Source organism: Gallus gallus, chromosome 2, assembly GCF_016699485.2.
Source record: "Gallus gallus isolate bGalGal1 chromosome 2, bGalGal1.mat.broiler.GRCg7b, whole genome shotgun sequence".
Classification (NCBI taxonomy): Eukaryota; Metazoa; Chordata; class Aves; order Galliformes; family Phasianidae; genus Gallus; species Gallus gallus.
This window is the reverse complement of record NC_052533.1, coordinates 66,752,300-66,768,722: the sequence shown is the minus strand read 5'-3', so window position 1 is coordinate 66,768,722 and position 16,423 is coordinate 66,752,300. Positions and strand designations below refer to the sequence as shown.

The window sequence follows — 16,423 nt, the reverse complement described above, 5'->3', positions numbered from 1 at the left end:
AGAGGTTGCACTGTCCAGAAATTGAAGCTATCAGGGCCTACAAGTCTCTGCTGGGCATGTGCAGACCAATGCATTTCTTTTTAATGAAGGCACTTAAGTTGGCCAGGCTTGGGTGAACTTTCACCAGGATGGCGGAGCACACGCACCTGGCAAAGCTGCCAAAACCTTGCTTTATTTCGAGTCCCGGCTGTAAAATGCGGGAGAGCTGCAGCTTTCTAAACATGCCTCAGTTTTCATCTGGCAGCAGCAGAGGCCTTGTGGAGAAATACCGCCCCGGGGGGAATCTGGGAGCCCTGGGACAGAGCCACGCGTGGGCCCCATTGTTCTGCTCCATCTAGGCCTGTACGAAAAGGGGCCAGGGGGCAGGAGGGATGTTTCTGATGTGGGACACCAACGAATGAGGTCATGGGAGGGAACTTTTCTCCCAGTGCCCTGGGAGGAACGGGTGATGGAGGCATGGGTGGACATGCATCCTCCAGCAAGCTGCCTTTTTTTCTTTTTCTTATTTACTCCTGAATATGTCATCTGTGTCATCTCTGTGCATTCCAAAAATAAGAGCACACCAGCAGCCTGAAACAAGCGCTTTCCTGCCAGAGTTCCTCAGTAATCTGCTGAGTGACACACTAGTTTGTACTGTCCTTACGAGCATCAAATCAACTGCTATTGCTGACAAGAAAGCCCATGTCAGATACTTAGGGTGAGCCTATGGCCCGCGGTCATCTCAGAAGCGTGCATTCATTAGGAGGAGAGCCTCATGGAAATGAGTGTGTTTGCCTACAGTTTCCCAGAGCCCTGCCACAGTCTGCCTTGGGAGGGAGAGAGGAGGAAGTGGAAGGGGAGAGGGAAAGGGGGGCGGAGGAGCAGCGCTGGGTTCAGATGACAACTGGTGGAAATGCAGCCTACACGGGTTGGGTGTGCGTGGCCATATGGAGATACATGTTTAAAAACTGTTTAAGTAACACCTGAGGCAGTGGTGTGGCCTGCAGATGACTTCTTCATTGGGAGCTGTGGAATGCAGAATAAAGGAGGGGGGAAAAAAGAAAAAAAAAGGAAGAAAGCAGCGGAAGAGATGCAGATAAAACAACTATTTTATTATTACTTATTATTACTATGACTGTTTCTGCTGCTCTGTAGACAAACTTTCATTCCTTCTATTAAAAGGGAAACTTCCTTATTTGGTTTATTTTTTAGAAAGTTATTTCCAAGTTTTGCCTGGCATTGGATCCTTCTTATCACAATTTCAGCTTGTTCTGAAATGTTCAAGTATGCTGAACTTTTACTGTAAACTCCTCGAGAACAGTTTTTCTTTTTTGGTGTTTTTGCTGCTCATTTTGCAGCTTCCCATACAGTCGACCTGGAGTCTACAATAGCTGGTAATTTGCCTGATGTTTCAGGTGTTACCAGTGACAGCAGTCCACTCTCTTCACTTTCCAGGTGCTACTACTGTTTTATAGCTGTAAAGAATCACAATTGCACTGGGTTTTTTTCTCATGGATAACTGACTTGACTTTAATAGTAATCTTTTTTTACTTTCGTCTGATAGTGGGATGACCAGTGCGCTATCCTGACTGTTTTCCAAAGCCAAACTGAATCTAATGGGACTAAGTTTTAACTCTTACGCTACTGTTCTTATAAACTCACACACTTCTTTTCAGTTCCTATTGGTGAAATATAGGCACCTATGCCAGTTCTTTGAGTGGTGCCTATATTTTACCCAGAATCTGATTATGTGTCATGGTATCATTGAGAGGAAAAAAAAAAAAAAAAAGAATTCTCAGTTTTTATCAGTACAGACAATTCAAAACAATCCCAAAGTCAAGGGAGATGGAGCACAGCCTTGATCTGCTCATAAAGAGACTCGCAATTTTTGAAGGCTTAGGTTTGACAGCTAGCCAAGCCTCTGTATGTGGCTGCAAGGGTCTTTTCCAATTTTGTTTTTTTCATGAGTAAAACTACTGTGTGGGAGGGAAGGTAGCCCACCATTGTCCCACAAAGCAAACGCATTTCAATATCCTCTTAAATGTATAGGGATACATTTGATCATGCCCTAATGAATCTTCTGAGATAACATTCTCTGAAGAAGTCAGGGAAGTTCCTAAAATCAGAGAGTAGCAATGGGTTTGCAACGTTGCACACATAAAAAATTATTTTCATAAGTGGTAGAACCATGAATGGGGGAAACATTTTTGCCATCATTCTGCTAAGACTGCTGCACCTCGATCCTTCCATGACATCAACATCAAACGCTTGCCCAGAGAAGAAGATAGGAAATACAGAATGCTTACATTTTTTCAGCAAAAATACTTTCTTCCCCCAAAGATCACTTTGGTCTTCTCCATTAGAAAATGTAAACACTTCTTCATAGTTTGAGTATAACCACACTTTAAACAGCTGCTGCCTCTCACCTGTGCTACAGCTCCATTTCTGCAGTGAATGAAGCCCTCTCTTCACGGAGCGCACATCAATTGCAATTTTTTACGTGCTCTGGGATCCTTTGGGATGAAAAGTATGATATAAATTGAAGATATTGAATCATTAAGAGGAAAAAGAGCATTTCCAGATGCCAATGCTCATATTGTTAACAGCAAGTCAAAGCTGGAAGGGATAATGATGCAAGTGTCACACCACAAAACCCTTTTCATTAATTGCACACTGAAAGTCATGAAGATGTTTAACCCAAGCTAATCCAACTGTGTAGCCATCCAGAACCTGCCTGATCTTATAGGTAGGAAATTTCTTCTAGCATCCCAGCATACTGGCATTTTTGGCAAGCTTATGTTTATCTGCTCTTATTCCATTGGCCTTCACTTAAATAGTTCTTTCCTTTGGTGATGCTATAACTTCTCCCAAGTGACTGTATAGCATGCAGTCATATTGCTTCTCATGTTTCAGTATGGTTGATTAAACAAACAAAATTCTTCCCTGTGTTCTTATGAGAACACACCCCCTTGACCATCTTTGTAAGTTTTCTCTGTATCTGCTCAAATTCCAGGGGTTTTGTTGTTGTTGTTTTAACAGCACTACCAAGAGTATACACAGTATTTGAAGTAGCAGACGTATCAGCGGTCTCACACTACTAACAGCAATACTTCTCTGCTTTGGCTGGAAACACATCTTGCTATGCATACTATGCATGTTTCTCTTTATCGTTGCATCACACTTCTATGATTCACAGTCACCCGTGATGAACTGGTACCTCCAGGTTTCTATTTACACCAGTTATTTCAAAACATAGCAAACCTTTTGTTTCTAGTCTCAATGTAAATTATCTCATACAATCATAGAATCATGGAATCGAAGAATTCTCAAGTTGGAAAAGGCCTTAAAGATCATCAAGTCCAACTGCAACCTAACCATACTACTCTAACTCTAACAACCCTCCGTTAAATCATGTTTCTGAGCACCACATCCAAATGGTTTTTAAACACATCCAGGAACGGTGACTCAACCACTTCTCTGGGTGGCCTATTTCAGTGCTTAACAACCCTTCAGTAAAGAAGTTTTTTCCTGATATCCAACCTAAACTTACCCTGGCACTACTTAAAGGCATTTCACCTGTCACCAGTGAGAAGCAACCATGAAGTGACTTTCAGTGTGCAAATTCTTTCAGTGTGCTTTCAATGTGCTTTCTCATGCTTTTTCCCCCCTTATTCTCAGTCCCCTGCTATAATGTCTTCATACTGAGCCATTTTTTTCTTTCTGTTGACCTGAGACACCTCTGTGCTATTCTTCAAATTTAAGTTATTACCAAATTTCACCAACTCGTTTGCAGTATTTTTGACATTATAGAAAGCGCCTATGATAATTCTTATGACAGTCCCCATCAGTAACCCCATAGCAGCCCTCATGACTTTCCCTTTTTGATCTGCTGTCTTCCCCCTTCATACACATCATTATTGCTCTGCTGTACCTCATCATCTCCAGCTCAGCTGTTACCATAGCTCTTGGAAGGGTAAATTAGCCTATGTTGTGCCTTACCATGTCACAGCTAGTTCACGCTTCATAGCAAATGTGGTGGGAAAGCTAGCTTGAATACTACCACGTTATGCTCCACGTTATGAGACAGAAGTATCTTTTATAGTGATGCGGCATGGTTAGGTAAATCAGCTTTAGAAAGTTTGGATGAAAGAGCTGATATTTTTTTCTTTCTTTTCCCCGTTCTCTCTGGATGGATATTTATAGTCAGGGTCACTGGGTCTGTTCTGTCTCATGCGATCCCAAAAGGAATGAAGCAAACAGAGATGCTTTCTGCAAGGCAGGCTATTTGTGCAAGTCTTCTTTTAACATCGATGTTAGTTTTCATCGTTTAAACTTGTACTTTATTTACTTGCAGAAAAGAATGCTACTTTAATTTGAATCACAGTAGAACTCAGTAGCAAGCTCTAGATTACTTACTTCTTCTGTATTGTGTAAAATTATACACTGCATTTCTTTTGTTCTTACTCACATTTTCTTCCCACACTGGAATGCTGGCATTTGTTTAATTTAACAAAAGTCAGATACTGTTGCTGCTAAGAGTAAACGAGGTAGTAAGTCAGGTAAATTAGGTCTTACAATTATTTAAGTAGCTGTCATTGCTGGTTGTGCTGCTTTTTTGGCTTTTATTTTGTGGGGTTTTTTTGTTTCATTTTGTGCTTGTTTTGTTTTGTTTTTGTTTTTACATGCATATTCTTGCTTTGTTTGATTTCAAAAGAGTAAAATAAGTCAGTAATTTTTTTGAATTTCTCATTTGTTTTAAGTTTCAGTGCTCTCAGTCATATTCTGCATGAATATCCATAAGCCTGAAATCATTACATTTTCATAAAATCATAGAATCATAGAAATGTTTGGGTTGGAAGAGACCTTTAAGATGATCTTGTTCCAGCCCCTCTGCTATAGGCAGGGACACCTCCCTCTAGACCAGGTTTCTCAAAGCCCCATCCAGCCTGGCCTTGAATGCCTCCAGGGAGGGGCAGCTGAAACCTCGCTGGGCAACCTGTTCCAGTGTCTCACCGCCCTCACAGTAAAGAATTTCTTCCTCATATCTAGTCTAAATCTACGCTCTTCCAGTTTAAAACCATTTCTCCTTGTCCTGTCACTACGTGTCCTTAAAATAGTCCCTCCCCAGCTTTGCTGTAGGCCCCTTCAGATACTGGAAGGCCACTATAAGGTACCCCCGGAGCCTTCTCTTTTCCAGGCTGAAGACCCCCAGCTCTCAGCCTGTCCCTGTAGGGGAGATGCTTCAGCGCTCTGATCATCATCACGGCCTTTCTCCAGACCCACTCCAACAGCTCAGTGTCCTTCTTGTGTTGGGAGCTCCAGAACTGGATACAGTATTCCAGGTGGGGTCTCACAAGGGCAAAGAAGGGGGTCAGAATCACCCCCCTTGACCTGCTGTCACACTTCTCTCTTGATGCAACCCATGATATGGTTGGCTTTTCTGGGCTGTAAGCACACATTGCTGGCTTAAGTTGAATCTTTCATCAACCGACGCTCCCAAATCCTTCTCCTCAGGGCTGCTCTCAGGTCATTCTCCACCCAACCTGTATCTGTGCTTGGGATTGCCCCGATCCAGATGCGGGACCTTGCACTTGGCCTTGTTGAATTTCGTGAGATTGGCATGGGCCCACCTCTCAAGCCTGCCCAGGTCGCTCTGGAAAACTTCCAATTTGCACTTCCAGCAACAGCTTCGGTGGCTGGTCAGGCAGCACAAAGCTTCTATTCTAAAATGAGGGCCTTTCTTTACTTTTTCTTGTTTGCTAATTCTGGAGCAGAGGTTCAGTCTCACAGAGCATTGACTGCTTCTGCACTTCTGCTAGAATTAGCAGGAGTACTCCTTTGCTTAACTTCTGGTGTGTTTTTCTACTTCTGGGCTAGAGGACTTGCAACCCGGCAAGGTGAAGATGCAAATTTTACTGCTCTATCTCCAGTTGTTTTACCAATATCTGCAGTACCTAACTGGTCTCTTGTAGGAGACAATACAACTATCTAAAGCAGGATGCTACTTTCGTTCTTATGCTTATAGTTAAAAGCATATCCCCCTTTCTTCGGGCTAGCCAGTTTGTTGGCCATATGCTATACCATATGCTATAGCTCATGTGCTGCTACACAGAATCTTTTGATAGGATTAACTGAATTATGCATTATGTGAAAGAGACCGAGCTTTATTAAAAAAAAAAAGTCTGAATTCGCTGGGTAAAGATGCTCTGTGCTTTATGGGAAATCTCATAAGAGTGATACATCTGAGAGGGCTTTGAGTCATGGAGCTTTGGGGTTCTTTATAGTTGGTGGTGAATTAAGTTTGGGAGATTTTTTCTTTATTTCATCTTTTAACTCTAAATCTCAGTATTTGGAAGCAATTGTGTGAAATAAACACAAATCAGTTGCATTTTTAAAAACTATTTTCATCCTGTTTCCAAACCCTCTTGTGCTGACATTCTACAAACTGGTTTTCTAAAAGGACTGTCACCATCAATTTTGTGTTTTTAAAGGACTTTAATTCTTTCAGCATGTTCATATGGTTTTATAAAGCCCCAGATACATGGCAAATCCCCTTGGTGTTGTAAGACAAGATTGCTGTTAAAAAATGTTTAGGCTTAGTCAGCTTCTTCTCACTACTGAAGTCATGAGGGACTCTGGGAAATGGTGTTTATACTAAGCTTAAATTGATAGGGCAAGTTTAATGCAATCAGGTCAAAGGTACAACTGCTTAGCCAGTCTCATCAACCACTCGGGTTTCAGCATCAGTTTATAAGAAAAGGCCTGTAATGATAACATCTGGCTGCTAGTGCATGGGCTACATTCTCCGTGCAGTGATTGAATGTAATTTAATGGTGGGGAGGAGCAAAGTGAAGGGCAGCTTCGTTCCTGAATTATGATCCCAGATAGATAAGGTACAACTGCCAGACTTTGATCACCCATTATCAGTTCACTTGATGAAGAACCTCTCTCCAACAGAACCTGGATAGAGAAGTCTTCCTCCAGAGAAGAAGTGCACTCTATAAGAGCTTTGAGAGGGTGACAGGTTCAGGACAAAGTTGCATGGTTTCCTATTGTGTATGTGTGAGGCTGACTGCTGGTCAGGTATGGCTTTCAGTGAGTGACACTGACCTGGGATATTGTTGAGAAAATGTGATAAAATAATGAATTGGGCTGCTCTTCCAATGTGAAAAAGCATAGTGTTGAGTCATACATTTCCAATCTTGTACCATCCAGCTTGGTGTGTGGCAACTTCAATATTCAAAATTACTGCCAAGTAGACCCCAAAATATCTCCTTGTTAGGAGACAGTAGGTACTTTTAACATCCTGGGAGAGTTTAATCATAGACAAGTCTGGTCTGCTGATCTCGATTCAGACCTGAAGAAGGGCTTGTGCATACACAATATGTCTGGTTTTGCCAGCCAAATCAGGCTGTCAGCAGTAAGGTATTGCCTTTCTATTGTTTGTGCTCTACAGAATTTCCTATCATATCTGTTTGATTTCTTTTCCAATTTAGTTTCTAGATTTTGATCCACAGTTGTTAAAATTTTCCTGTCTGCACCAGGCTGAAGAATTTGGGAAATTTGTGCCAAAATCATTTCCAGTAATTCATACAGGGGAAAAAAAAAAAACAACCCTGAAATGGGTTGGTGTCAACAGTCAGCTGTAATGTCCTGTTTCAGACTGGGAGCCTCAGGTTTGGCAATGCTGTGACTTGCATGTCATTGACACACATTGTGTGTTTTTTTGTTTTGGTTTGGTTTTTTTCATCTGACAATCACCGCGTGTTATGAGACTGAGTAAAATCCCAGAATGTTTAATTCCTGCATTATGAATTCAGTCTTCTAATGGTTCTAAATGAGCTGTATTATTTCCAATGGCCAAGCATGCTCCCTTCACCCTACAAACACCATCAGGATAAATGGAATTGACCTGAGCCAAGCCATGGCATTCTCTGCGATTGGATGGACCAGTTGGTACAGAAGGTCAGCACCATCTCTTCTTCCAAGTACGCTGCTTACGTTGAAGCAGAATAGACCTCAAAGCCTACTAGAGTAGTGATTTTCTGTCCTAAGTGTTTTCAGCAAAAGGTCCCATGAAAAGTTTATTTGCTAGAATGCAAAAAAAAAAAAAAAAAAAAAAAGGTAGCTTCATGGTTATGTGTCACCTAAAGAAGGAGTATACTCTCCCTTGTCTCTGAGAGCACATGTGGTTAGGTTCTTTGTGAGTGGCATCAGTAAGAAGATCCATAAAAGCCACATTGGAACCCAGATGTTGAATATACCCAGGGTACTTTGTATTTCTCACGTCAACCTATAAGCCCTTGTAATTATATGTGGCACAAGCTTTACTGTGGTTAAGGGTATACACTCTTCCATCTTCTCTGTAAAGTAGCTCATGCATGTAAATTGTTTCCATGTTTGTGTAAATATGCTCTATACAATGCATTTACATTGGTTCTGGTGATATTCAATGTGTGTTCAGGAGGTGCTGCCTTTCTTAGAATCACAGAATGGCTTGGGCTGGAAAAGACCTTAAAACCCACCCAATTCCAGTTCCCTGCTGTGGGCAGGGCTGTCACCACCAGCTCATGCTGCCCAGGGCCCCATCCAACCTGGTTTTGAACACCTCCACCGATGGGGCACCCACAGCCTCTCTGGGCTGCAATGAGGTCTCTCCGGAGCCTTCTCTTCTCCAGCCCAGCTCTCTCAGTCTGTCTTCACAGGAGAGGTGCTCCAGCCCTCTGATCATCGTGGTACTCCTCTGGACCTGTTCCAACAGTGCCACATGTTTCTTGTGCCTTTCATTCATATCAAATGAAAATTTGAACTGATTACTTGATAATGGGTAGCGTCTCAAGCTCTTTTGTCTTGATTAAGTATATTTTATTGTGCATCATTATAAATCATGTAGTAAAACAGTTTCTAGGGGCACAGAAAACAGGCAGCCAAAGCTTGGCTCACAGTTTTTCCACAGCTTTGTACTGTCCCCGTAGTTTTCAGTGCTTAGCTTAGCACGTGTAATGTGTCATCTCGTACAGATGGGATGATACCTACTTAAAGCAGTAATGATTATATACATCATACTCCTAAATGTATAAACTGCTTTTGAACATATTAGAAAGGCTAAAATACCAACTGTTAAGCCAATGAATCATACTTTGTAAAGGAGTGTTTTTATATATAATACATAAAATCCAACTGTATATGTATAGGGAGGGTGAATATTTACACATCACATGTGTAAGACATAAATGATCCTGATGAACATGACTGGAGTAAATTACGTTAATGCTCCAGTTAGAACTATTTCTACATTAGTTTCAAAATGTTTTTGTTACGCTATAGTTTCAGTGTCAGGAAGATGAAGGAATCTGGGCTTTTAACTGCAACCTCCACACTGCTGTGTGACTCTATGGGGATGTTCAAAATTAAACATTTGGTTTAAGCATTAAACACTTAAGATTTCTTTTTAATTCCTAGACCTGTATAAAAGCAGATTGGGAAATGGTTTACAATACTTCCTATAGGGGGCTTCCACACTGACAATGTCAGAAATGACATCGCTTTTCTGCTATTTGTTTTTTATTGCAGTTCAAGAAGACGTCTCTAAATAGGCAGAATGTAATTTTCCTGGTGTTAAGTGACAACCTTTTAAACAGACATATTTTTTATTTTTCTTTGAAGATAAGTATGCTTTGGCCCCACCCTCAAGTTAGTTAACTTAATCAAGCAAAACCTCCATCCCTCCCCAAATCTTGCCAGTCCTGAAAGGTATGGAAGTACTCATCACTAGAGGGAGTCAGTGCGTGCTCAATTACCTTTCTCCTTAGCTTGTGACAGATGGTCTTGTAACTGGTCCCTTGGTGGACAGTCCCATTCAACTATCCATTGGGAAGGATGGTCTAATCCAATCTGTCAGGTCCAAGTAGGAAGACCCTGTTAACTCTTTTCATATTTCTATACTCCACATATCTCTTCCTTGGTGACGGAACAAGGCTAGAAGGAAGCCTTCATACTCCCTCTGCCTCTGCTAGTTTTGGGCCCCACCTTGAAGGCTTTGCACATGGGAGAGGAAGTAGCTAGCACATGGTCTTCATATCTAAGGTGATGGGAAAAAAAAGCCACGGTGGGAGGAGAAATCCCAGTGGACAAGAGGGAAGGAAGAAACCCTTCAGAGAAATGGGAAAGGGAAGAATGGTCACAAGTCTGCAAGTCCCAGTAGGATTAATGGAATAGATAGCAAAAGAAATGCATATGATGCACAGAGAGTAGAAAGGTAGTTTAGAGAGGTATGTGGCAAGTGAAAAAGAGCTGTGCAATGAATGAAACAAAAAAGCCAAGAGAAGATAGTGAGAGATCATGAACGGGAAGATAAATGAAGATGTTAGCTAGAGGAATTAGGGCATTTTTAAATTATCTGTGGCGTTGAAGTAAAACCTTCACTAGCCATTATCGAGAGATGAAGTGCCATACTTATGCAGACTTTTATATGACAATTTCAGGAATGCAGTAATTGAGAACAAAATGAACAAAATGGAGCTTGGTTGACCAGTTTGAATACACAATATACAAGGAAACAATATGGGAAATAACTCGTCTAAGTTTCATTTTATTCAATGTAGAATCTGCCTGCCTCGGGATCAATTAGAAAAGTATCCCATACAAAACAAAACCTACAAGTGTAGATTAATACAACTTTGTGCTCCCCTCAGTATGAGCTGGGCATAGTGACTGAGGCTGCTGTAACACATAGTGGGAGGAGGTGCAGCAGAGGTTGATGGATGCCTTTTCTCTTTGGGGCAGGTCCCTGCTACATGCCCTTCTACGGTGTCCAGGCTCTTGGAAAGGTAACCCAGCTCACAGACGCTCCTCTCATTTTCACCTACTTGAGTGTACTGCAGCCTGCATTCTCTGTAGTCTGCTGGAGTGTTTCCATGCATGTAAATTAAATGAGAAACGTCAAAAAGCATGTGGATTTGGTACAGGTTTGTTCATATTTTAAAATAGAATGTAATTTGCTATTGGCAAATTAATGTATCCAAGTCTTGTTTGTTTAAACCATGTGAATAGAGTTATTCATGTGCAAAGGAGCTGGCAAATGCTGCCAAATCTGCTAATATACCTGGGTGCTGAACATAGCATTTGGAAATGGAGTTATTTGCCACCCTCATTTTATAGAATGCTAATTTCTATGGCAACCTACTGCGATATTAGAGGATTTCATGGCTTTACTTGAAGAAAAAGCAAACAGAAACTTTCAGCCTACTGTATCACACGAGAACTGCTAGAATACTACAGTCAGCAAGACAGATCTGCAGGACTGGACTTTTTTGTCAGTGGTGGAGGTGGTCCCACTAACTTGTTGCACAATATAGTAAAAATTCAGTTCCAAGTGTTTCCATTTATCTTTTCATTTTTTCAGTTTTCACTCAGCGGAAAACATTGACACAGCTCCAGCTCTTTCATGCGTATGTACATGTGGCTGCAATAAATATATAAATCTTAATCATACTTAGGAATTCCAGGTTAGGGGATCCCACGCGCTGCAGATGACACTGAAGTGGCTGCTGAATTTTGATTTATTTCTGAAGAATATCACGGCAGTATTATCTTCGTAAGAGAGCTGTGGGCTGCTCTGAGAGCTTGCCAGAAACCCAAGGGCTGTATTAAATTTACATGAAATGATGCATATTGCCACCCTTGGCATTACCACAAAGGTGTGTCCTAAAGACTGCGCAGGTCTCAACATGCACTGAGCCATCTTAATCCAAGCAGACAGGCCAGGAGCTGTGCGCTTTCTGCAGCTGATGTACCTGTCTGCCTATGAATGTGACAGTGAGCCTCGTTCCAGCTGCACTATTTGTATGCTAAGCAAGCAGGTAAAACAAAACAACAGTGCAGCCACTATAATTATGTTTTATCTCACAGGAGTTCAAAAGGAGGGCTTTCCCACTGCCACTCTGTTTTCATAGCTGTCTGCTTCAGAACCATTTTGGCTGTCGGTGTTTTATGTGGAAAATTAAAGGGGAATGACTGTCATAACTTCCTAATGACATCTTGGGGTTGTTTTGTATGCTAAGTCATTCATATCTTTTACAATTTAGAAGCATGCTAACGTCATACACAGAATAGTCATACAAGACTGCCCACATGTTTGCAAATAAATGTTAGAATTCATGGCGATCGTTTTTTCTCATGCCAAAGATGGTTAAACAATTCTCATCTATTTTCTTCAAGCACTTTCTCTGTAAATAGAAATGCTTCTCTATATATATCTTCTAAATGTTAATAGAAAAAGTCCACAGACAGCTATGTTTTGCAAGCTTTTATTTGTTATTTATTTACAAATGACAATTGAAAAATCGTAAAAATAATGATGAGAAATAAGTTTCTATCAGCTATATGCACAATTGCAAATAAGAGGTAATATTTCAACTCTTCCCATGACCCCTTATATAGAACAGTACTGAGCTATTACAACTTCAGGTCAACAACATATATTTTCTTAGTGCCACTTACCATGTAAGTATTGCCTGCAATCTTCTGCTGTTGTGATACTATAGATTTTTTTCATTCTAAGATATATATGCATTTTGCGTGCTCCAATGGCTTTGTATCAACATAACATGTTTCATTAGCTAATGAAGACAGAAGCCAGGCAATTTATTTTCATTGTATGTACCGTTGATGTTCAGTCAACCTGAAATGTGAAACAGAAATATGCTAAAACACGCTTGTATCACTTTACTACTTTGATTATATCTCTGTGTATGGCTGTATCCTCATGTGACTCTGATAGAGGGTGTATTTCTTCTTTCACTCATGTTAATGAGCGTGTAGTGTACTGAATGGAAGACCTATCAGTCTGTGATTTTTCCTTTTAACCTGGCAAGAAAATACATCAATTTAAACCACTTTAAGGATTTTAAAAAGTCAGTCAGTACCACAAAGTATCTTTATATAAAATTTTGAGTCAGTTTTAGAAAAGGAATCTGGTGCAGTGCTCCAACTGCTAGAGCTCGTGTGTAATATGTAAGATCAGATTACAGCATGAAATATCTAAAAGTCCTACAATCTTTATATTTTTGTATTAAATTCAGGCCAGCATCTAGACCTGTTGCAGTCCACAGAACAAGAATTGTAGGAGTTGAAAGGGACCTCTGGAGATCATCCAGTCCAACACTCCTGCTAAAGCAGATTCCCTACAGTAGTTTGCACTGAAAAGCTATTTGTGAGGCAGGTTTTGAGTATCTCCAAAGAACGAGACTCCACAACCTCTCTGGGCAGCCTGTTCCATTGCTTTATAAACTTCAAAGTGAAAAAGTTTTTCCTCACGTTCATATAGAACTTCTTGTGTTCCAGACTGTGCCCATTAGCCCTTGTTCTGTCACCAGGCATCACTGAAAAGAGCCTGGCCCATCCACTTGATTCCTGCCCTTTAGGTATTGATTAGCTTAGTTCATTTCCAGGCCTGCAGCACACAGTGTCAGACTCATCTGGTTGTGTGAGGGTGACAGAGCAAAACTTCCTGGTTTTGTATGCGTTTGACTTTGGATGTAAACCTGCATCTTTTACAAACAAGTCATGTCAGCAAAGTGAAACAGGGTCCTCACGTTCTTAAAAGCCTAATTTAAACAGGCATCTTAGCATTTACTTTCATTAGGTGTACTCATAGTGTTTGATGAAACGTTTATTCCCTGTCCGTGACTGATTGTGTCACGTCTTGCTGTATCAGATAACAGCACTATTCACAGCGACGGGGGCTCCATGCTGTGTGCCTTTCCAAGAGTTTAGCAGTGGACAGCCATGATGAAGCCACAGTTTACCTTACAGTCCATGTGCAATAATTCCATTAACATGGTAGGTGTTCTTTGTAATTATTTCAGCAAATGTAAGGTGCGGTCAGGATCTCTCTGCACCAGAATGGAGAATGCAATCCTCAGTTGCTAGCAGATGAAATACGACTGTTAATCAAAGTGATCCACTGCACATCTATTTCAAATGTGACCTATAATTTAAAGTTGTGTATCTGCTGTTCTGATTACAGTCTGCTTTGTAGCGTTTGGATTTCAACACAATAAGATGGCTGCAATCAAAAGGGAAGCATTTCTTTTCCACTCCACTTGGAAGCGGTGGTCTCATGGATATCCTTCATCCTAGTAGAAAACAGGCTTAATTTATCTAAAACAACTCAAGATAAAATACAGCCAGTTGGCATCACATGTCACATCTTTCCAAGCACAATATATTTTAAAGAGAATAGGCCAAATTCCTTCCCAACATAGCTGCATAGAAACCCATTGGTCTGATTCGGCAGGTAGCCAAATGTAAACACTGTTCCAGAAAAGGTTCGTTTGGAATCGAACATGGAAAACTTTGGAGGTAGGAAGATATCTGAAAATATTTGCTCAGTGGAATTAAGACATTTAAAATACTTGGCTAGATTCACCTTAGGGTTTATACTAGTTCCAGTGTAAACCTCATGGTGGATCAGAGCCACAGATACCCACAGACCATGCAAGGGACATGTGGAAAAGTGACCAAAATCAACTTAGCTTCAGGGAGTTGTCAGCATATGACCTCAAAGCTGGGCGTGCTCACTAGAAAGATGAAGTGACTGTAAGGTAAGCAATGACTTGACACATTGCTGCTTTTCTTTTGGGGGATGCCACCTTTTGGAAAATGCATGGAACTCAGCTAGGAATTGAAGCTGTAGACGTCAGAACCTTTTCTTCACCAGCTTCCATTTATTAATAATTCTTATCTGAAAATAAGTCTCCTTAAAGATTTTGTGTCTTTTTGTCCAGTTCACATTTGAATGACACAATAGCAGAGACACCCAAGGGTGTTACCATGCTTTGAGAGGCCTTTTACTTCAAGGCCAGCAACACTCCCTTCATGCAACACTATCTTGCAGCATTGTCTCATGCCATTGTTCTCTATTGCTTAAATATTTGGAGAGGCCTGTCATGCTTTGTCATCACACCTCAGCCTTTTGGAGAATGTGCAAGGCAGATTTCTATTGCTGAGTGGAATATTTTAGAACTTGACAGTGACTTGAAAATTCTTCACCTGTGATTTCTCCAGTCCGAGGCATTTAGCAGCACGTACCAAAAGCTCCTCACAGTTCTTATAGCTGATTCTGCTGTAGATGGTATTGTATGATTTGTTTGGATTCCCTGCTGGTTCAAACTACATTTTAAGGACTAGGGAAGCAGATGCTAATTTTTAGACTAATATAAACCACTGGGAGCTCTGTTAAAGGCAGAACTGCCAAAAATTAAGATCAGGTTCCTACAGTTCTTGGCATAGAGAAAACTGCTTGGATTTGGTTCCCATTGGTTATTTAGGACTTTCTTTTTTTTTTTTTTTTTTTTTTTTTTTTTTTTTTTTGCTTCTGTTGCTTCATTCAACTAATTGCTGGGATTTCAAAAACACTTATTCCATGGAGACAAATGCTATATTATTCTTTTCTAACACTGTTAAATCAGCAGGAGTTACTTGCATGCAGTTGAAGTAGTATGATATTATGAAGTTAAAAACATGCCAGTGGCCAAGCTATATCAAAATGGTACTGTGATTCTTCAGTCACCAATAAAAAGGTAATCATATGCTCCAATTTGTTTGAGCATTTTTCTCCCCACACTTTCACCCACTCACAAGTCCTACTTATTAGACATTGCCTTCTTTTCGGCTGTCAGCAGTGAGAAGTAGAGAAGCCTCCTCACGTTGGTACCCATTTTAAACACTTCCTCAGCCTAAGTATTTCAAATGTTTGTAAACACTATCAATCATAATATGTAAGGACAGCAACAGTCTTTGCAATAGCCAACACATGCTTTCAGGACCAAAGTGTAGTACGTTGTAAAAATGCATACTTCCAGCATCATGAGTAACAGCAAGTCAGCTGTGAAGCAGAGAGGTCAGCAACCATACATTTCATTACCTTTGATTTCAAAGTCCTTTGCAGAGATGTGTCATCAAGCATCTCATTCAGCTCTTCATTGCTGTGCAACATCTGCATTAAAATTTAAATTTCCATTATACAAATTTTAACAGAATCCAGGGCTGAAATCTCTGAGGCCTGGCATAAGAACGGATTTTTCTCTGAGGTTCAGAGTAACCCCTGAGTCATGTGCAGATGGATCCAGTTAGCTCCAATTAAAAAAATGAGAACATTGGACTGACTTGGCAGAGAGATACTGCTGCAGGGGTGGAAAGAGTGCCTTCAAGGAGAAAGTGTAGGATTAAACCCTAGTACAGGATCTCCTCATTCTAAAATGTAGGCTTTGTTATTGAAATTAACTATCATGGAAGAGAAATTTTGAGATTTAGATTATTAGAGAGTATTCACACTGTTATCATACCAGAAGTTAAAGACACAAGCAGGTAAATGGAGGATAGCTCCCCAGAAGTGCTGTGGAACAGCCATCAAATCCTAGTTAAACTATTTTGGAGCATA

The 16,423-nt window shown here is 40.7% G+C and overlaps 1 protein-coding gene and 1 long non-coding RNA gene across 6 annotated transcripts in view; one reads left to right on the top strand and one right to left on the bottom strand.

Moving 5' to 3' along the window:
* The window catches only part of GMDS (GDP-mannose 4,6-dehydratase), a 393,387-nt gene that overhangs the window by 356,884 nt on the left and 20,080 nt on the right, over positions 1–16,423 (top strand). The gene's annotated exons all lie outside the window — the stretch shown is intronic.
* On the bottom strand, positions 497–5,309 carry LOC121109592. 2 transcript variants are annotated; one of them, XR_005856350.2, is made up of 3 exons: positions 5,154–5,309; positions 2,406–2,492; positions 497–1,454 (listed from the first exon to the last, which is right to left on the bottom strand). It is a non-coding gene; the product is annotated as an uncharacterized LOC121109592 (long non-coding RNA). The 2 variants fall into 2 exon arrangements; XR_005856348.2 differs by having other exon boundaries at positions 497–2,492.